Source organism: Nanorana parkeri, unplaced genomic scaffold (assembly GCF_000935625.1).
Source record: "Nanorana parkeri isolate BGI_ZX_2015 unplaced genomic scaffold, ASM93562v1 scaffold85, whole genome shotgun sequence".
Classification (NCBI taxonomy): Eukaryota; Metazoa; Chordata; class Amphibia; order Anura; family Dicroglossidae; genus Nanorana; species Nanorana parkeri.
In genome coordinates this window covers 1,958,243-1,981,343 of record NW_017306353.1, presented here as the reverse complement: position 1 = coordinate 1,981,343, position 23,101 = coordinate 1,958,243, and the positions used below count along the sequence as shown (strand labels likewise).

At 40.7% G+C, this 23,101-nt stretch overlaps 1 protein-coding gene across 1 annotated transcript in view; it reads right to left on the bottom strand.

Moving 5' to 3' along the window:
• Positions 1–23,101, bottom strand: part of LOC108783708 — a 202,268-nt gene that overhangs the window by 4,953 nt on the left and 174,214 nt on the right. The window lies entirely within an intron of this gene.

Below are 23,101 nucleotides of genomic sequence, written 5' to 3'. Positions count from 1 at the left end.
AGAATTCCATATTATTTTGTCCACCCCTGAGAAGAGACACTTGTTGGGATGACAACTGTCTGAGGGGATTTTCCTCACTTTTAATTTCCTCTCCCTTCCTGGTCTACAGGATGGGAAGTAAATTAGAATCTCCCCAATCAGACACAGGTTAAAAAAAGAAAAACGGACGGGTTCTACCCTTCCTTAGTGTATCCAAAATTAGAAAAATGTTGTCTTTAGTTATACTTTGAGGGCTTTTTCTTACTAGTGTGCATGTAGTAACGTTACCTGTGCTTATTGAAGGGTGCACAGATAACATTTAACCAGTTCTACTATGTTATGCATATATCATTTGCAACCGATGGATTGTACAATGTAAACTGTTCCTTTTAACATAGAAATAAATATTTATTTTGCAGAACAGCATGCACAAATACATATCTGGTTATTCTGAGAATTCTGCAGTGCGCTAACAAAAGGCGGATCGTATATAACTCTTAGCTCTAAGTATGTCTTAAAAAAAGAGAGAATATTTAACACAAATAAACATACAAATTAAAAAACACACACACATTAAGATAAAGCCCTTAGATGTGAACTGGCAGTGTTAACTGTGACAATAAGTGTAATTGATCCTGACATAAAGTATGCCTAAATCAACAATAGGCAGCAGGAGAGCTTGCAGTATAGTCAGCAGACTACAGGGGACCAGTGTGGTAAATTAAAGTTACAGCTGTAATAATAATAATAATAACCATAATGGTATTTTGCATTATGAGAAAGAGAATATGCTCTTTCCAAGAATAAAACAAACCTCAACTGTCCTTTGCAGTTTTCATTAAGGACAAACTCTGTCTGTTGCAAAAGCTTAGAGGGCAGTAAATCTACACTATTAAGGCAGCTAAACAGTCCAAACGTTCTCATTGCACCTGTGGCTTGTGACGGTCTTGAGGTCTGACTTTAGCCCTTCTACACTGGAAGCGTTACAGTTTAGTTTTGAACAGCCTCCCTAAAGCAACTTCATTTTGAGGATGGGAGACGTTGGATAACTCCATATTCACATTGTTCCTCTAGGTACCTTCATTCATGAATGCTGATGACAATGTGGATGGTTCAGTACATTCTTACTGTGTTTTTATAATCTATCAGGCAGGTAGAAGATGGAACATCGGAGGCGGAACAGAAAAGTTAAGGCAGTATAGGCAGGGCAGTGGAGGTGGGACAGTAGAGCTAGGGCAGTAAAGGCTGGGCAGTGGAGGTGGGACAGTGGAGTCAGGGCAGCAGAGGTTGGGCAGTGGCACAGAGCCTGTAAAACTGTTATTATGCCATGCAGCAGTATAGCACAGCTGAAGATGGGTAGATCTGAAGACCACAGATGTGACATTACAAATCGTTTGGCGTGTAAAACCATTCTTATGTGTTTGAGCTGTGTATTATGTGTTCAGGCGGCATTGCCCTTTAATTTCAATATAGCTTATAGAAATAAATCTTTGTAACATTCGTCACCAAGTATGTAACTTCAGCAACAGACGGCACAATATTTGATACAGCTCTGAGATGACAACCCGTTTACTCAACTATGATTAAAGAAAAAAACAGAACCCTTCCACTACACCATATGCAATATAATCTTTGACACTGGCAGAGAGTCATTTTACCGAGACTGCATGGCTCTGCTTGCTCTAGCAGAATCCTCTTTGTTCATTTGCTATCTTTTCTGCACTTTGCTTAATAGGCTGAGTCTGACAGAGCACAGATGGGATGTGCAAGGCTAGCGTTCAGGAACAGCCACTTGAGCAGTATTTGTTTGCTATATCCAATGAGCTGCCTATTAGATAGAGGATGACTGGGAATGGACTCAGTGTATCTCTGGCCATGGGATAAGGCAGGACAGGACTGTGCATGCTTGATGGATGAGGTTTGGCAACGGCCCTTGCAGTGGTTTCAGAAGCATCATTTCCAGTCCCTTTAGCATTGGGCATCGTGGAAAATAACAGCATCAAACCAAAACTTTCATGTCACAGTGATTGATGGGCCCGGACAACATTGCTGTTAAGCAGATATCTGTAAATACATTTGCAGTCTGTGTCTTTTATTGCTAATGCCCCAAAGTCATCTGTCTTATATATTTTGTCCCTTCCAGGCAGAGTTGTCTAATGAAAAGGTGAGTAAGTAATCCACGGTCATGTGATACCAAAACAGTTTATTTTTCTCCTACTATGATATTCATTCATCAAAATATTAGTGTTGAAAACTGATTGATTGAAAGTCAGTAGTCTTGGATATTTTAAAACCATTATGTTTAGAACTTTTACATAATGTCACCTGTTATAGGTAAGTGACAGTTATACTGTAGTTAAGAGAACTCTCTTTGTAGTAATATCAAGGGATCCCATCTCCAACAGTCTCAACTCTTATTTTTACAGGAAGATTCCTGTGCTATTTTTGCCTACCTAATCTGGCAGACTGGAGTCCGATAAGTTAAATACAACAGTGTTCACAGAGAACTTCTGACAACTTTACCTGCACTGCAATACCTAGATGTTATATATAGATAGCTCTCTGCGTCAAACCTGCTTTTGCAGCTCTCTTTCCTGAGGGAACCCAGAACCATCGGGAACAGTGATTACTGTGTTATCACATGGCGGTGTCACAGCCCACAACAGTTTTAGTTTTTCCAGAAAACTGTTTTACATGAGCTCATTTCAGCTACTTCAATACTGTTCATGTAGCTACATTTTATTTTCGCTAGAATACATCAGATGACTATACATAAAGCAAATTGCTTTACTTATATAAAAGTCTGGCAGCAGACAGACCAGCAAAGGAACCAGAGATTAGGCCAAGTTTATCATTACAGGTATCAGACAGGTAAACAGAAGAACCAGAGATTAGGTGAAGGTCAAAACCAGAGTATTAAACAGGTGAACACAGAAACCAAAAACTAGGCCAATTCCACCTTTCATCTTTTTGGGGCAGGTTAGAAGTTACAGCTTACATGTGGTTCATATGAAGAACACTTTTAATTTCAGATAGAAAAGTGGTTGGAGAGAGGAGAGAAGGCAGAGAGTAGGACATTTTAATAGAGAAAAGAAGATGGAGAATAGGAAAGTAAATTAAGGGGAAAGAAGAGAAGAGAAGAGAAAAGAGAAGAGAAGAAGAGAGAAGAGAAGAGATGGTAGAGAGTAGTACAATAAATTAAAAGGAGTGTTGATATTGATGAAGAGAAGATAGAGAGTAGGACAGTACATGAAGAGGAATATTGATAGAGAGAAGAGGCGATAGAGTGTAGGACAGTAAATGAAGAGGAAAGCTGATTGAAATAGATAAATAATAGATAGATAATAAAGAAAGTAGACTTGATAGAGACTTAAAGGGAAATTCAAGACTATCACCAAATGTGAGAAAGCAAGAAGCGCTTCTCATTTGTCAGCATGGTCAGGGGACCGTGCTAAATAATGACTGCTTGCCATTTGTGAGTGTTATTACAAATGCTCAGTGTAGGGCTGCAGTTTCATGTACTGTGTAAGGTAGGTATACTGGCTGCAGCAGAAGAGGGAAGGGGTGAGAATGAAGGGTAACAGAATGGTATGACCAGTGGTGGTTGAGAGGGGGATAGATTTGTGGGGGTAATTTAATTTTCTCATGTTTGGTTAGCAACAATACTTTCCTTTTAAATGGATAGGGAAGAGAGTAAATAGAAAGGAAAGTGGATATGGAAGATAGTTGAGGATGAGCAAGAAGGAGAATGGATATGGAAGAGAATAGATCAAGATGAAAGTCGACAGAGAAGAGAGTTGAGAGTGTAAGAGAAGGAGAGTGGATAGAAAGGAATGTGAATAAAGAAAGGAGAGCAGACAAAGAGGTAAGCAGATGAAGAAAAAGCAGAAAACAAAACAGATAGAAAGAAGAGAATAGACAAACGTGAATTAACAGAGAAAAAGATGGTGCATAATGAGAAAAGAGAACATAATAGATACAAAAAGTAGAGTACTGATGGGACAGAATAATGGGGGAAAAGAGGTGCAGATACTGTGAATAAGAGGATAGAGCAAAAGAAGAGTGGGCAGAGAAAGAGTCACAAAGACAGTACATGTAACAGAAAGAGGTGAGTAGATAACAACATGTAGACAGACTGCCTGTCAGAGAGAAGGAGAAAAAAAGAGAGAGAGAGAGAGAGAGAGCAAGAGAGAGAGAGAGAGAGGCAAAGGGGCTGATTTACTAAAGTTACTGAAGGCAAATAGGCTATTCTTTTTGCAGAGGGAATTTTCCCTCAGCTTACTAAAATTCACTTTGCTTAAAATACTCAATGACATACAAGGAAAATAAAATTAAAAAAAAAACAGTTTTTTTGCTTGCTTGTACATATTTGGATGATTGAAGTCAGCGGAAATTCACCTAATTCACTGAACTAAGGGAAAATTCCCTTGCAAAGTAAACATTGCCTTGCAAAATGAACAGCCTATTTGCCTTTAGTAAATCAATTCCAGAAATGAAACTTGTAAGAGACAGAAGTACAGATGGAGGGAGTAATATAAGCAGAATAGCATAAATATAGGATTTTAGCCATATATGGAATATAGAAAAGGGGGGGGGGGGGGGGCTTTGCAGTTGGGCAGAATATAAACTGGGAAATGGATGGAGAGAGGGAAAGGAGGCTAAAAGATGAAAAAAAGAGATTAATTAGAGAAAGAAAGCAGGAAATACTAAAGCCAGCTATGCAGATAAAAAAAATTTAAAGAGAAAAGAGCTGATATGTGGAAACATATGAGAGTGAATATGAGGGTAGACTGAGGAATGGATTGAGAGACAGGAGGAAAAAAGGAGAGGAGGGTAGAAGGAAAGCAAAGTGTATAGAGGGAGGAGGGTAGACGGAGAGGAGACTTTTTAGAGAGAGGAGAGTAGAAGGAAACAGGCCCGGCGCTACTGCAAGGCAAGTCAGGCGGCCGCCTGAGGGCGCTGCAGGGTGAAGGCGGAAAAAACAGGGCATTTTGACAAGTACTTGTACTTGTCAAAATGCCCCGATGTTTGCTGACACGCGCGGCACCTCAGGCAGTCGCTGGCCAGCTAAATTAGGACCCCACCTGGAGCTCCTCCCACCGGACCAGCACTGACTCGCCGCTGCTCTCCCGCGCCGAAGGTAAGTGAAAAAAAAAGCCATAGCGCAAACACCGGGACATTTTGACAAGTACTTGTCAAAATGCCCTGTTTTTACAGGGGGGAGTTGGGGGGGGGCGCAAAAATGCACCTTGCCTAGGCAAGAATTCTAGCACCGGCCCTGGAAGGAAATGACAGTGTATAGAGAGAGGAGGGTAGAAGGAGAGGAGAGTGTATAGAGAGAGGAGGGTAGAAGGAGAGGAGAGTTTATAGAGAGAGGAGGGTAGAAGGAGAGGAGAGTGTATAGAGAGAGGAGCATAGAAGGAGAGCAGACTGTATAGAGAGAGAAGAGTAAAAGGAAAGGAAAGTGTATAGATAGAGGAGGGTAGAAGGAGAGGAGAGTGTATAGAGAGAGAAGGGTAAAAGGAAAGGAAAGTGTATAGAGAGAGGAGGGTAGAATGAAAGGAAAGTGTATAGAGAGAGGAGGGTAGAAGGAGAGGAGAGTGTATAGAGAGAGGAGGGTAAAAGGAAAGGAAAGTGTATAGAGAGAGGAGGATAGAGGGAGAGGAGACTGTATAGAGAGAGGAGGGTAGAAAGAAAGGAAAGTGTATAGAGAGAGGAGGGTAGAATGAAAGGAAAGTGTATAGAGAGAGGAGGGTAGAAGGAGAGGAGAGTGTATAGAGAGAGGCGGGTAGAAGGAAGGAAGAGTGTATAGAGAGAGGCAGAAAGAGGGAATTATAGAAAGTAAACTTTCTCCTTGCACCTTCACTTTATAGATAACCTAAGAAAAACAGCCTTCTAATATGGTATATACACCCATAAACTGTAGCATACACTGCCTCGCCAAAAAAAGCCACCACCTGGATTTAGCTAAGCAAATAGGTAAGAGCTTTCCATTGGATAATAGGTTTAGGTTCAGCAATGCTATGTGCCCAAAAAATTAAGTCAGCTGCCAACCTGAATATATAACCAGGTTATTCCATCAATGTTTTTTTTTCTTCCCTGATGGCATTGGCATATTCCAAAATGACAATACCAGGATTATTTGGGCTCAAATTGTGAAAGAGTGGTTCAGGAAGCATGAGACATAATGTTCACACATAGATTGGCCACCACAGAGTCCAGAGCTTAACCCCATTGAGAATCTTTGCGATGTGCTGGAGAAGACTTTACGTAGTGGTCCAACTCCCCCATCACCACTACAAGATCTTGGTGAAAAATGCGTGCAACTCTGGATGCAAATAAATGTGGTAACAGTGCATAAGCGTATCAAATGCGACGGCGAATGCATGCCCTAATCAATGCTAAAGACGGTCCATAAAAATATTAGAGTGTTTGACTTTCTTTTGCCCATGTATTAACAAAAACAGGAGTACTAGCCTAGAATATGACACTATAAAATGGGAATTAAACAGAAGAAATAATATAGAGAAGAGTGGAAAGTGAGAGATAGAGGTGACTAGATAGAGAGGAGGATGCTGGATAGATAGAGAGGAGAGGGAGTAGGGATAAGGGAGAGGAACGTGGATTGGAAAAGGAACATTCATTGTGTTGTACAAGTAGAAGGAGGGAGATAAACAGAGCGGGAGAGAAGGATCAGCATGTTCTGATTAATGCAAAAATATGAGTATCAAATGTGACAGCAGAAGTGAGTGTGATTATTCTAAAAACTCTATGAAAGCTAAATGGCATTGCTTGGATAATTCCAGGCCCTATAACTGACAAGAAGAAGGATTAGACAGATTATAAATAGCAGAGAAATGAAAACAATTAGAAAGAGAGAACGGGAGGTGAGTTAAAATAACTGTGTTCCGCCACTGAAAAATCCTTTTTGTCAATCACATTTAGAGTGGAAATATAATGAAAGAATAGATTTCCCCGAAGGATGTTCCACTGGATTGGACATGGAGGAGAAGCGTTGGGGATATAAATGCTGGTTTATATCGCAGGGCCTAACGAGGGAGGGGGGGAAGGGGGATGACGGCAGCTGACAGCTTGTCTCAAGCATGGTTTTTAAAGGCATGTGAAATAATCAAAGACCTGCAGTCACTGCTGTCAATCATTGCACAGGGACGGATGCGAGCAGACACAGGGCAGCCTGCGAATTGAAGAACAGAGATACGGTGGGGGGAAGGGGGAGAAGATGAGTGTGCGGAGACGAGCAGACAAAGCCGGTGTACCTTCACCTCCACCAGGAATTTGGAAAACTTTGTTAAATTGCCAGATACGTCCCTACAGGAAATAAAATAATAACTGTCCACAAATAAACTGAAATAAAATACAGAACTAGGCAGGTGCCGGCAGCTTCCCCACTTCCAGGTATGGGATTGATTTGCAGTCTGGAATGACTTTGATGAACTTCACAATAAACAATTGTCTTTATTGCTCACTACATAAAGCTGGTCACACATGGATCACACCTCCACAGTTTCCTGCTGCACCGGCCAAAATTCAGTTATGGCGGGCCCTGCTGGCACCACCCAGCTTAACAAAAGTCAAAGGTGGAAAATTGTGCGCCGAACAGTAAATAGCAGTCAATCAGTAGTAGTCACTGTGTGGGTATTCTGACAGCAGCGGGTGCTGAATGGTAGAATACAATAACCAGTAGGGGAGATTCCTCTTTCCACGTTCTTTAGGGTGGAGTTGAGTACATTTTTTTCATTTAACCTATTGGGTTAAATAATAAAAATCTTGTATGTTCCATCATCATGATTCTGAATAGCTGAGCTTAACTTCCTGTCTACTACAGAGCAGTCTCCAGCAGCTGTTCATCTACTGGCTTGGAGAAGGGAGAAAGGAGGAGTGGGGAGCAGGGGGGTGGTTCGCCTTGCTGTAACTGTGTGTTTGTGGAGACATACACAGCTTACTAGCACACATAAGAGGGGCTCCATAGGGCCCTGCCAGGGATAGAAGCCACCCTAAGACAGGATATCAGGGTCAGAGCTAAACCTTTATGACATCAAGGAGCAGCATCCATTGTAAGGGATTTCATGAGCATTTCAAATAGCTTAAACACCTTTTGACTTTAATATTACTTTAAAATATGTATTTGCTGAAAAAATGTCATAACTCCTTTGTAATGGGGGATAGAAGGTGGCTTTTTATCCACAGCGATTTTGCAGTTTAAGCCTAAAATGCACCTGTGCCCCGACTGTGAGCATTAAACTGTCAACATAGTCTTAACAATCAGTAAAAGAGCTTTACAACAAGCCATAAATGACCTCTCTAGCTGCTCGTACTGCAAAGTAATTCATTCTCAAAGATTTTCAAAGATTGCAACAAAGATTCTAAAGTTGGGTTTCTAACAGTTTAGAAACACCTGCTGTGTGCTGCTAAGATCTGCTCTCATAGAAAAAAGCTGAGATTTTCGTGCCGGTACAAAGTTAAGAATAGGGTGATCAGGGCAATCAGGGGTGCCATACCTTTACAAGAGCCATTTGGTAACCAGAATGAGCGAAGCGCACTTTCACTATAGATTCCTCCCAGGCGGAGTGCATTTGGTATCACTCGGCCTGTGACATGAGGCGGCGCTATAGAGGAAACATCAGCTTATACGGCTCTGCTCCTTGCGCTGCTACCTCGCTTCCTGTCCAAAGGATCACTTTAAAGCATATCCATCACACCCAAAAAAAATCCAACCCACACATTGATGCCTATACTCACATTCAAGTGGTGTTGCCATCTGGCAACACCACTTTCTCGAAGTCAGGCCCCACTCACTGACATCGTAATTTTTTGTAGCAGTCACATGACCGTTATTTCTGCCAATTTCCAAACACAGCCCTGACTGGCTGATAGCATTGCTCCCTGCAAAAGCCACTGTCAGTCAGGAAGAGGGTGGGCACTGGCTGGGTAGGACTACAAGACATGGCAACAGGTATGTAAGCCCAGGGGTAGACAACTCCAGACCTCTTGCTGTTGTGAAACACAAGTTCCATTGCAAGACTGACAGTTACAGGCATGGCTCCAAGAGGCAGAGAAAAAATGGGATTAGTAGTTAAAGAACAGCTGGAGGGCAGGAGATGCCCATGCCTGTGTTAGCCTGTAGTCTTCATGTGGGAGCACATTGCCACCACTGCACTGCAAAAAGGTAGTGAGTGTTGTCGCCTTACTACAGGAAGTGCCATTGACCATAAATAAAAAAAAATACTGAAGTAGGATGAATTAATAACAAGACCAACTTAGTTGTTGGGTTTTCATGCACTTTAAACATGCTTTCCAATCACATTCTCTAACATAACGGTGACCACAAGAGGAACTATTTAACATTGAACACCCAATAAGAAATACAAATCCAAAATCTGTAAAACTGCAATGGTCTTGTTTAAATACAAAAATTAAATATGTGCTAAAACGTACTGCCTTCATTACAAACGTAAATATATTGGATATTGTAGCTTCCATCAAAATGATTCATGATTAAGATATTTGGAAAGCAAAATGTGCTCCCTGTGGAGTTAAACTGATTGGAATGACATCAAAGTGATGCATTTCTTCAGTGTGGTCCTGTTGATGTTGCTCTGTTGTTCATTTATCATAAGATAAAAAAATAAAAAAACAGTAATATTTCAGATTGACTCTGGCAGAATGCAGACATGTCCCCTTCGGGCTGTGTCTAGATGTGCCAAGATTCACCTCAATCCTTTTTGAAAGAAAGTGTTTGAACAATTGTTCAGCAGTAGGTGCTTTCAACAAGTACAATGTAACCGGGTCCATTTGTGGCATGTGAGAGTTGTTTTATTGCCAGAGGCCCCGGCAGAATATTTAAATCCAGATTATATTGTTTATTTCGGGAATCACAGCTGTCGTTTAGCGGTGTGTGGCCAGAGCACTTGTTAATTTGATAAGATTTTGCTGCCCTTGAGTTGATTATCCTGCAAAAACAGATTTGTTTTAGGGGCACTGCATGTTGGGTGGCAGAATGAGCTTCTCTGGTGCAAAATCAATGTGTTCAGATACTTTATACAGATTTAGGTTGGTTTTAATATCATTAAACAGATTTCCAATCTGTGCTGATTTGTCTGGCTAATGCCTTAAAGGGGAACCTGTCACAACAAGCGTTCCAAGTGGCCTATTTCCCAAATGAGAAAGCTTGTTGTTGTTGCATCTGCATTCATTTATTTTAAAGAAGAACTCCATTATTTTATAAAATTATCCCCTACAATGTGGCTACGCCCAAACGGGAAGAAATACTCACCTGATCCTCAGTCCTGCAGAAGTGACCAATCCCCTCTCTTCCCCTTCATTCTGGTTATAGTATTTCCCTTTGCGTCCTCATGTCTAATAGACCTGTATTAGATGTGATGACATCACAGTTCCTTAGACCACCAAAACCCAGGGGGATAAGAGCCTGCAGGGATCATTCTAGCAGCCAGACAGGACTGGGTATTAGGTGAGCATTTCTTCTTTATTTTCATCTCCAGGACAAAATGAGCAATTAACCCTTAATTAACCCTTGCAGCGTGGTAGTAGCCCCACAGCAAGGGTTAAGTTTTAAAATTCCTGGAGTTCTTCTTTAAAAGGGCACCAAAGGGGCCCCCGAAACCTGGAGCTACATTTGAAATTCCAGCCTTGAATGAGATATAATGATGGGTCATTGGAATGACATCAAAGTTCATCTTCATCTTATTGGGGTTCTCTCCACATAGCAAACGTACTATGTAATAAAGCAGGGGGAGACAACCTTCGCAATCCAGCAATTTTGAAATAAAAATTCCATCATGGGAGTCATGCCTGTGGGTGTCAGAGTCTTGCTATGCCTTATGGGACTTGTAGTTCCAGAACTGGAGGGCAGAGGTTGCCTAACTCTGATACAATATCACAGCATAGACAGTTATAATCACACAAAGTGCATATCTGAAAATATAAAAATCACGCCTTTTGAAGCAAAAGCAACCACACATGGTTTACCTACGGATATGCTGATCCGTAGGTAAAGCCCAACTCCAGCAACACTGCCTCAGATAGCACTGCAGAGTGCACAAGTTACAGGGCAGCACTGGGTTTCTGGCAGGATCAATGGGTATTCTTTCACTTATAAAAAAATAATACAAATTTACAAATAAAACAGAATGCTTTAAGTTGTATATGTAATGGACCATACGCCTGCCATTTCTGGTCCATTGGCTTAAATAAATACATGTATGTATGTATGTATATATATATATATATATATATATATATATATGTATATATATGAGAAAGAGAGTAGAGATGATCAGTAAGTAAATAAAATCACTATAATCACTCCTAGCAGCTTGTGACTGCTTAGTAATAATTTGCAATATTTCTTATTCTCTGTAACTGATTCAAAAATAGTTTTTAAAAAATGTAATTTTTGTTCCTGATCATAATAAAAAAGAACATATATTCAAAACCACTATACCCTTTAAAAAAGTTAAAGAGGACCTGTCACATAGTTTAGGTTAAATGACAAAGTTTCCAATGAACAGTTCAGCACATCGTACGGAGTTTTATAACAGTTCTTTTGCTCCTGTAGCAGCATGTGCATCGTGTCTATAGTAATAACTTAAATTTCCTCCATATCCCTCCCTCTCCATCACCTCCTCCATGCTATCAATCTCCAGTCAAATCTGATGCCTCCATACAATAGAGTAAGTCGCTATAATAAGCAGAAAGATGATGTACAGAGCCGTCACTTATTATCATCCCGGGGGTACTGTCATTCCTTGCATGAATATGCAGCTAGCACAACCTATGTACTTAAAGCTGAATGACACGTATACTTTTGAAAAGGGATTATGTCCAATATAGATGAACCATGTGATCTAAAAAAAAAAAACCTGTAAAGTTAATAAAGATAAATGGAGTCATGAAAATGGCAGTTCATTTATCTAATATCTGGTTACTATATGTGCTGCAGTTCCTACATTATAGATATCTCACATCTAAGCTCTGAATCCTAATTATAGCAGTTTGCTGGCTGCAGGAATGACAAGAAAGTATTACAACCATTGTAAGTAGTAGAGTATTGTACTGTGTTATCCATCAATTAGTGCAGAAAGTCTAAGTGTAAGTGACACCCTTTATAGACTAACTTACACTAGACCTGAAGCCAAAGCGTTTTCTTAGTTTTGGATAGATTAAGGGAGTATTATAACCCCTGTAAACTTTTTTTTGCCATCTCTAGTCGATTGGGGAGATTTCCCTTCCTATCTGATAGCCACAATAGGAAATGAGAGGACATCACGCCAAACTGAGAGGGTCAGCAGGTGACAACTCAAAATGTTCACTTTCAGTGATAACGGTTGCCAGGACCCAGGAGCGTAGCTAGAAATCACAGGGCCCCATAGCAAAATTTTGTTTGGGGTCTGTGATTTCTAGTTATGCCCCTTGCAGGCCCACCTGAGATCGCAAACAGCCCACCTGAGAGTGACCCTGCAGAGCCCACCATAGCCTCTCAATTTATAGCACAGTAGTACTAAAAACTAAAAAGCAACATTTTATTCAATACTGACTTTCAGTCTAAAGTCCTGCAGTATTTTCTTTCTGCCACTAGATGCCCTCAGTCTTTATGGTTGAAAGATGGCCAGCAACATTTTGCTGCTTCCCCTGAGTCCAGGGTGTCATGGACCCACCCTCTGGGTTAACATCATCATGCAGCCTTGTCTCAGAGCATTACTGCACTGAATGGCACTCAAATGCCATTATTATTTTTTTAGGGGGGCTCAGGGAAGAGGAGGGAGTGTCTTTAAAAAAAATAACTCTAGATTTAAAAATTCTAACTACATTTTTTATTCTAACAGTAAAGAAACCAGAGACAACCAGTCAACTAGCATTTTCAGGCATGGCAACTTTTATATTTCTCGTATGAGAGGTTTCCTATACAGCAGGAGTAGGCAAACTCCAGCCCTCCAGCTGTGGTGCAACTACAAATCATGTGAGGCATTGCAAGATGCTGACAGCCACAGGCATCACTCCCAGAGGCAGATGTATGATGAAATTTGTAGTTTCACCACAGCTAGAGTGCCGGAGTTTGCCTACCCCTGCTATAACGTAGGAACGCCTGTGTTTTCACTGTATATGTTTATTAAATTATCTCTCAGGTCTCTTCAATGACAAATGTGTAAAATATAAAAGTAGAGACAGAAGCCATTCTGTACCTGTGGGAGTTTGTATGCCTTTTCTGTAAAGAATTTTTCTGATTTTTTTTTTTTATAATTTGTTCGGAAAGCCATGTTACCTGCTGAATTGCAAGGCATGACGTCATTTTGCAAAGCACACGTGCGCCCAAGGACCAGGGCTGTTCAACTGCTGCCTGCTCCGTGCCACACTATACGGATATGAGAGCATGATAACCATCGGAATGTCTTTTTGAAAGTCAAATTTTTATTCAACACCCTTATTAAGCAGCATTTCATCTCGCAGATCTATTCCGCTTCTTACATCAAAGAATTATATCTGGACGTTGCAGAAAAGCAACGAGAAATGTGTTCCAATTGAAGATTCAGAATTGGCCTGTGCCCTTTTCTCTGATAAAACAGCAAAAAGTTTCCCAGCACACTCGCCAGCCAGCATGCAAAAAAAACATGTCTAATCACTAAGGTTAAAAGCAGAGGTTTAGATACACGTCTTCTGCAGAACATTTTTTTTTTCTCTGATAGGAACGTATCAAACTAAGTTCAAGGCTGGAAATGTTATTCTCCGGCCAACGGACAAGAAATGAGGAAGTTGAGTGATTTTCTGCTTTGTGTTTTAATGTAGCTCTTGGATGGTCTCCACAGAAATGGCAGCTTATCGGCTCAGACATTCAGAGGATTTTCAAGCAGCTATCCCATCCCTTTCCGTCAGAGTGACTCTTATGAAAAGCCTTGGAGTGAGAGCGACTCTTCTCTCCCTGTCAAATGCTACAGAATACATAGGTCTGGGATTGCGTGACATGTGAATTCGCTATCGTTCAGCCTCATTGGGTCTGCTATGGCTATTAGCCATCTTAACCCCTTCATGTATGGAGGACTTGGTGGCAGGTTTGATTCAGGTCAGAAGACTTTAAAGGGAAAATATTAATTTTATAAAAACGGACCTTTCAGTGGTTTTATAACTCTGCATGAGTGAATTCCTTTTAAAAAAGCTCTCTTTTATCATTAAAGTGTATGTTCATTTGTTTTTTGTTTTTTTAAAGTTTTGTTTGGGGAAAGATTAGAACCCCTATTAGGTTTTATTGCTATCTGAGGCTGCATTACAGAGATGTCCCTTCATTTACTGTGCCGGTGACAAAAGTTTTACCAGATAGGAAGTGAGGGGAACTCTGCAACAGCAACACAGACTAAAATAAAAAGCTTTTGTTTTTGGCCGAGTAGGGGAAGGCTAGAACATGTCAGCTTTGTATTGCTCTCTGTGTCCCTGTTTCAGTTTTCCTTAACTTCCTGAAGAAACTGTTCTCATTGTGACACTACGTAAAGGGATATTTCTCTAACGGAGCTAAAAACACAACATGGGCTTCAAACCCTTCCCCGCTTTATTCAAAACTGCAAAAAAAAAAAAGTTTTGACTGGACTTACCCTGTAAATTATAACTTCCAAATGTATTGGAAAAGGCAAGAAGCTATTTCATGTTTTTACGTTGACTGAGGCTTCATTGATGAGATGTCTCCTTACTCCTTATTCAGGGTTGTTCCTTTAATGAGGTAGCCTGAGACTGTTGCCCCAGGCAGCATCCATTTTGGTCACGTCGGTGGGCAGCAGGCAGAGCGGCATGACGAGTTCCTGGCAACCAGTTACTGGCTGCCAGGAGCTGGGCAGGAGAACGGCCAGAGTGTCCCAGGTTGTTAAGAGCCGGGTCGCCACAGGCAACAAAAAGGCTACGGACACTGTCCTTACTTTTAGTCCAAGTGGCAGAAGGCAAGGAAACATCTCCAGCAAAGACGACATTGAGAAGCTGTCAGGGGCTCAACATTCAACATATTTCTGCAGACATTTTGTATAGAGTTCACTTGAAGAAATAATTTTTCCTGTTTATCTAATGACTCCAGTCTGAACAGAGTTTGAGGTACAACTACATGCATCCCCAGTTCTGTGCATGAGTTTACATGAGCCTTTCCTCTTTGGCCGTACATCTACAGGGAGGCTGGTACATCCACAGTTATGCAGGTTTTCTCTTTTTACAACACTGCGACCCATCAATTTATCAGCTAGGGCCTCTCACCAGTTACTTTGAAGACATTATTGCAATGGCCTGTCTCAGGATCGACAGAATAAAGGCAGGAGAGAATATGCAACAACGTCGGCTTAATTCCGTAAAATGTTTATAACTGGGTTTTTTTTTGTTTCTTTTACAAACGTAGGTTTACTAAGACGGAACTTTCTTTTCTTAGACAGCTTGTGAGTGCTGAATTATAATGTAACAGTCAATCTCTCTTTGCCTTTTGACAGTAAGGGCCAGAGGGACTGTGTATGACAAGGCAGTGTTTTTCCACTGCTTTTCAGGTGATCTCTGGCATATGACAAGCACCAGGTGGAAGTTAAAGTGTTTACTTTCCTGGAGTTTTACTGTGACCATGACTGATATTTGCAGCTTCACAGCTTATATGTAGTAATTCAGTCATTCACACTTTGTGCAATTTGATGTACACACTTCAATAGATGCTTCCATGGGCCCATGTGGGTGTAACCCATAGACCCCAATGTAATGCTTGTGCCCTACTTGCACAAAGGCTGAGGCCTTTAACCTTATCACAATTTAGCAAAGAGATGTGTGGTGCTAGATTTCATGATCCAAGTAGGTGTGTTAGTTGCTGGGTCTGATGTAGGGGCAATTTCCTACAGCAGAGAACAAGAGCCATAAGTCAGCTTATATCTCAGAAAAACGTAATGTGCAAGAAGGAAAATTCTAAGCCTGTTATGTAAAAAGTGTCCAGAATTATTATTATTTTTTTTTTAAAGAGTGTTGAGTAAAAAGTCACTATGTAGCCCTGAGGAAGGAATGTTGCCCTGAATGTGCCGAAAACGATGGCTTGATTGACATATGTGACGCACATTCAATTAATATGAACAAGAATTTCACATCCTGTGAGTGCTGGTGATTCCTTTTCATCTGTATTTTTTAGGGCTTTAAAAGGGCTAAAGAGAACATTAACACAGTTGGAATAATTCTGAGGAGTAAACTGGATAATGATCAGAAAGAAACATAAAAACCTGCTCAAGTCACCGGTTTGGCAGCCAAATAGTACTCTTCAGTTAAATTGGCTTGGCATTTTCCTTCCTGCATATTAAGTTTCTCCAGGGATCATGATCTCTCTGTATTCATAGATCTGTCCTCTGGTGAGAGGGCTATTTGTTCCCTCTCTATACGGTCTATGACCTTTTCCCTTAGAAAACAGACATAATCTGCAATCTCATAGCTTGTGTTTTAGGTGGCCTCTAGTTCCTGACTGCAACAGGTCTATGGCCCACAGCTTTTTACACATACCACCTCGCTGTTTTAGTTCACCCTAAATGTTCACTTGCACTGGGTTTTTTTTATTGAGACAAATAATTTTACTAGTTGGATCTTACCATCTTATCCCTCATACTGCAGGCAGATCTGGATCTCATACAATACAGAAGTGTTGCTGAACACTCTGAACGGGTTCCCCAGGCATGGCTGGGCCTCTTGCTGGCCTATGTGGCCGCTGAGTATGGTAAAGCCACAGCAGAGGAAGACAACAAGTGTCCTGTCCAAACATACACTTCACTACATGAAAACTGAGAATAGTTATCTTTACTAACTTGTCCCTGCATGAAGATGTGTGAATGGCCAGAAGGAACATGCTGCATACAACAATCGTTCCCTAAGACATCCACCGATCAGTAACAGAACATAGAACTCTCCAAAAACTTTCTGTTGTAGCAGAATTCAAGGAAATGAATGCAATCCTCTCCTTGTATTCCATCATTTGTACACAGGTCCATTCACTGTAATGTAGCACAGAGCAGTATACATGCACTCAGGTGGCCCTGGAACTACAACACCTTCCTTCTCATCTGAAAGATATCTGAGAGCATCCCTACTGGGCAAGGAAATTGGTGGCAGTCCACAGATGTAGCAATTATTATCAGAGAAAGTCTACAGGCCCCCATCAATGCGACTCTGAGAAGTACAGTGCTTCCCCATACACGGATAGTTGTATTGAGCCTAGAAAGAGAGAGGTGGGGTGAGGGCACACTTTAGATACATCTAGGACCAGATTATCTGAGGAAATACCACTGTGTGTTTTAGAATTGTCCTGTTGCTGTTTCCCCCAACAAGCCTTGGCCAGTGGTGTCTTTGTGTATCCAATTAAATTATCACTTAAATGACTGGATAGGTAGACTGCCATCTTAAAGTGACACCAAACTGGACCTTATTTGTGCATCACTCAGGTGAAGATCCTCAAATCATCTCTGAATTTGTACTGACACTGTCCTTCCTTCTGGACAAAGGCGACCCAAGGCAGGGTGTCACCCGGAGAGGCCACTGGGTGTCACCTGTCGGGAAGCCATCACGCATGTGTGTGACGTCATCATGTGTGTGATCTCATAAGGCTTGCGCGCAATGTCAGTACGGTCACGTGCAGTTAACCTCCTCTCTTGCACAGCTGTCGGGCACTCAGTCATGTACTGCAACTTTTTAGAGGGGGTGACACCAAAATGCAGCATGCCCCCCCTTGTAGGGTAGCTTATTTTGTTCCCCATGGTCCCTGTGTGTGTTGAAAAAGTAGACACCACTCCAAGCTCACTCCTGTAATGGACTGCAATCTCACGTTTACTTAGCTTACTTGTATTGAGATTTCAGTCTGTCACAGGAGTCAGCTTGGAGCGGTGGCTTCTTTACAACAAACACAGGGACCATGGGGAACAAAAGTAGCCCCCCTCCAGATGGAAGGACAATGTCAGCACCAATACAGAGATAATTTGAGGATCTACACCTGAGTGATACACAAATAAGATACATTTTTGTTAATAGGGTACTTGAATGCATTTTCAAGTGTCACTTTAAATCTATGGGCACCTTAAAATAAGTATTCTCTGGCAACAATTGGAATGTATGGTTAGCTATACTTTCGTAATTTTCACTAACAGAAAATGCAGCAGTTTATATTTTGTTTCAAATGTTCACCTTGAAGATAATGAAGGTGCACAATTCTATTGCTTATTTCAGCTGTCAGCTCTGTCCTTCTTTTCAAACAAAAAGTCTGCGAGTTCACAGAAACAGCCTTCAAATGGACGATTAATGCACAAAGAATCCGTTTTGTGAAATGTGTGAATTTCTGTGTTTCCAGGAGGCCCCGGATGGATTATTTAAATCCAGATTACACTGTTTATTTCCTATTCACAGCTGCCATTTATCTGCGTACGGCCAGTACGCTCATTAACATGATAAGTTTGTAGCCATTCGCTGACTTAGCAGCGAAGCCTGCAGCAACAATAATAATAATAATCATTGTAATTATAATGATCAGTGATAAAATTATTGATTTTCTAAATGGAGTTCTTTTGTCAGGGCCTTTTTTATCATAGCAGCAAAGGACTATGGTTTCATCCTGCCAGACCGTGCCAATAATCGGAACAACACATACATTATAAGCCGCCGCGGGTAAACAAAAAACATGGCAAAATGTAACAAATGCAAACAAACCAACGATGCCAAAAAAACAGCTAAATGCAGACAATGCAATTCAGAAGACAAAAGAAACGTTGTTTAAAAATGATAAAAACTAACAGCAAGCAATGGTAGCCTGGGGGCTTCATCAGGCTCTTGTGTCCTTCCCTAATGTTATAAATAGACATGAAATGAAAGTATAATACTATCAAAAAACTTATCGGACAAGAATCTCAGGAACTTACAGATACCCCAGGCAATAGATCTCCATACAGTTCATGCTGGAATAAGTGCTATTGTTACCTACCTCCCTGATAAGACAATGCCAGAGGTTTCTGAGTGGTGCTCACTCGTCCTCTTTCCATATCATAAATATAACAATTACATCTAAAACACTTATGTTTATTTGATGAACATTTAAAAGGTTCTATACATTGTAAAAACAATATATCTAAGAGTGTAAGGATATCCATGCATGGGATGTGGTGTCTGAGTATCCATGGAAGGGATGTGGGATCTGAGTATCCCATGCAGTGGGGAAGCTGGATATTCGAATAATTCAGGAATCACTGCGCTAGGACTGGGTGTCTAAATAACTAGTAAGACCAGCCAAAACTATGTGTCCAAGTGAGTATATAGTGCTGCAAGTAAGTTGCGCTCGGTCTGGGTGAATGTGAATTCTAAACATATAAAGAACAATCACTCAGTTCAAAGGAAAACATATACTCTGCGTGAATGCCAGAGATCAATATTTCAGCATGTGATGAGTATATAATGAGTTATCAAATCAAGTATATAAATTAAAAGAACAACAAGCACAGCGCGGTGTATCAATGTATATATGTGTGACAAAAGTGTCGGGCTCGATCAGTGTCGCCCAAAAAAGAACTCTGTTGTTGGGACAATGTATCAGAGGAACTTAATTACAGTCCGTGTGCGGGTGACCAATAAACCAAAAATTTTTTTCAAGTGCAAACTTGATACAGTGAAAAAAGAAAAATTAATAGTTCCAATATCCTAAACATAAAGAAAGAAAGGGTGGTAAAGTGCATATATATAAACTGTAAAATCCCTGAAATTGACTGCTTGTTATATTGCTGCCAGTATTTCAGATACTTAACCCCTTTGTATCTATCTGAGAGGGGAATCAGAGCGTACTTATCACATAATTTGCACTGCATATTGGTATATGGGTTATTGTGACACTGAGAAGATGTGTGTATAATACCTAGACCTTTACCACCCTTTCTTGTCCAGAAAACTATTTTAGCACTCCTGATTGGGGCAAGTGAGTGCTGCATCGTGTCCTGAGCTGCGGTTTTGACGGCTAACCCGCAGGTGGCTGAACATTACAAATTTATTTTTTAACAACACCTTTTCTTTTTTTTATGTAAAAATGTTCATGATGGTGAAAATAATAATAAAGAAAACCTATTGTTTTAATGGCTCATTACTATCACTGAAGGAAGAGCTCATTCAATATTTTGCACCACTAGCCAAGGTAAATGCCCCGCTGAGACTTCCGAGGCCCTCTGAAAACCCAAGTGGTGGTCATATCTTTCAGTCCCCCTGCATGAATGTCACAGCTGATCTTCTTGTGTCACCTGCATAAGTTCCCTATATATTTCTCCAACTCATCAAGGTATAGATTCAGTGCTGCAGCTACTGGACGTTAAGGAGTTATTATTAACTAAAGCTTGCAGTGAATAGTGCTTGCGCATACCTTTATTTTCTTGTCGAACTGCAATTATGTGCCCTGGGGATCTGCCAACCTCAGATGCCCTATATGAAAATCTCAGCTTTTCAGCTTAGACAAGATTTGGAACACCCCTTCTATCCCTGAAACTTCTCATACTTCTAAGCACAAGTAGATCATGCAGTAATTTGTATACACGGCAGTAGCAGCCTGTCAGATGAATCAAGAACATACTAAATAATAGTTCAATTAGTTCAAACACCTTTAAATTACTTCTATACGATAATTAATACAATTTCCCCCTATAGGATTATTGCAATTTTAGTCAACTTTAAAGTTGCTTATATGGTTCCTATCATTAGGGTAGTCACTGCATTTTAGGTTTTTATGTTTTGTTGTCATAGGACATTGAATCACAGTGGATTAAATTTTTGGGTTGATTAACAGCAATTGATTCTTTCATTTCAATGTGAAAACAGATCGTGTTGTCAGGAGCAATTTGACTGCCGACTTGGCTGTTTGGAACACAAACACATAGCTAGGTGGGAGAGGCACAAGCAGACATCTCCCATGCTTGCCAATATCAGAAGGAAACAATACCAATTAAAAAAAGGACTGCAGCCAAAACTTTTTTTATCGTTTAGTTTTGGATAGACTCTTTTTTTCCGTCTGTAATCCATTGAGATTTCCCTTTATTTCCTTTCCAATAGCCACAACAGGAAGTGAGAGGAAATCCCTCCAAATCCCTGGTGATCAACGGGATTACCAACGAATGTCTTCATTGGAAGATTTCCAATCTATTCCTGGTCTAGTGACAACCCAAAATTTAAGATTTTCTTTCACTTTTAGTGATAATGGACCCCAGGACAAATAGAGAGGGTGAATCTCCCTTACAAGGTTCTAGTACCTCTCCATTTTATCCAAAACTAAAAAAAAAGAAGATTTGGCTTTAGTTACACTTCATCAATTTGCAGCTCCTGCGGCACCTATAGACTTTAGACTATGAGGGTGGCTGGATCAGGCCACTATTATGCATTGAAAATGGATGCTTTTACCTGGAATGATCATGTGTGGTTTTTGTTAGAAATGCAACAGCATATATATGATTGTATTACTCGTGTAATTATGACTTTTGTGCTGTAGATGGCGCTGTAGTGCAGTGCTTGTCTATGCTAGTCTATGTTAGTTTTTTATATGCTTACTTATCTATGATATATACAGGCTATATACAGGAAGTTATCTCTGTATGCTGTATAATGCTGTATTCTGATGTAATGTTCTCCTAAACAAGTAAAACTTAATTGAGCATTCCTCAAGATCTCAGTGCTTTATCTAAACACAACCAACAGTTTTCTTGGGCCAACTATTGGTTTTAAGTTCAGCTACCTGTGGCTCTCATTGTTTAGACATGCATTATTCATGCATGTGAACATTGTCTCACGGGTGTGAGGAAGAATAGGGTGTCTCTATCTCTGCAATATATTCATATTTCACCATGGGTAACCCAATAAAAGTACTGCAAGTATAGAAAAATACCTGTTGATCCAACCAGAAACCCTCTTACAGCAACTTGGCCTATGCCTGTGGGTTTTTTTTTTGACTTCCTCTGCATCAAATGCAGAAAACTTACCCACACAGAGGTTGAACTTTGTGGACCTTTTTTTTCAACCTTATCTACTGTGTAACTATGTAAATTCGGTGAGCTTCTTCCTGATTGAGTTGACAAGTATACTTATGCCACTGTAATTCAAAGCAGTGTTGTCCGCCCTGTTTAGTTTTACCTGCTGGACTACAGAGCACCTCCATGGGTGGGGGGTTAGTTCAGGAGAGGGGAGCTCAGACCAGGCTGATAACACTGATTGGAATTTCAATTCAGCAGAGGCACATTGTTATCAGCTCGCAAAGAAAGTTAGGAGCTAATTTTTTTATGGTAGATCATCAGGCATTTTTCTATACTTGAAACATTTTAACTGCTTCAGAACTGCCGAACGTGGATAAATGTCCGGCTCCTGAAGCAGTTTTACCAAGAACACAGCTGCCGAATGGCTGTTCAGATACAAAGTTCGGGCGGCTGTACAGTGTGGCGGAGTGTGTGCCCCCTCCGCTACTGGCCCCTCCACTGTCCCCCATGCAGGCCTGGAACCGGTACAGCGGGTCTCTCCTTTTAAGAGGGAGATCAGCATGTTCCCAGCCGCTGATCTCTCCTCCAATCACTGGACCCGGAAGTGATGTGTATTACATCACTTCCGGTGTCACTGTGTACTTTCTCCAGCTCCTGTAGCCTGGAGAGGAATTGCTGCTTCCTCAGCTTCTTTGGGGTCCCTAGGTGACATTAGGGGTCTGACAGTCCCCTAATGCTTCCATGAAGAGGACCTGTCACATAATATTTGCTATTACATAGGGCGCTTGTAATCCCCCTATGTGATAGCAATAAAGTTAAGTGTAAAAAAAAAAAAATTAGGTCACAAGTCCGGTGCGCCTACGTACAAAAACAAAAATTGAGCTACACATGTTACAAATCACCACGAACGTTGAAGTGAGAGCAATAATTCTAGTGCCATCAATCACTGTTAACCCTTAACTGATGAGCAGTAAAAGCTTTTAAAGCATTGCCTATGGGAAATTTTAGGTATTGTAGTTTTTTTGAAGTTTCACAGGCGCACGCAATTTTAAGGCTTGACATGTTTGGTATTTATTTACCCGACATGCCCCCTTCTTTTATAGTTTACAAAAAAATGGGTATTACATTCT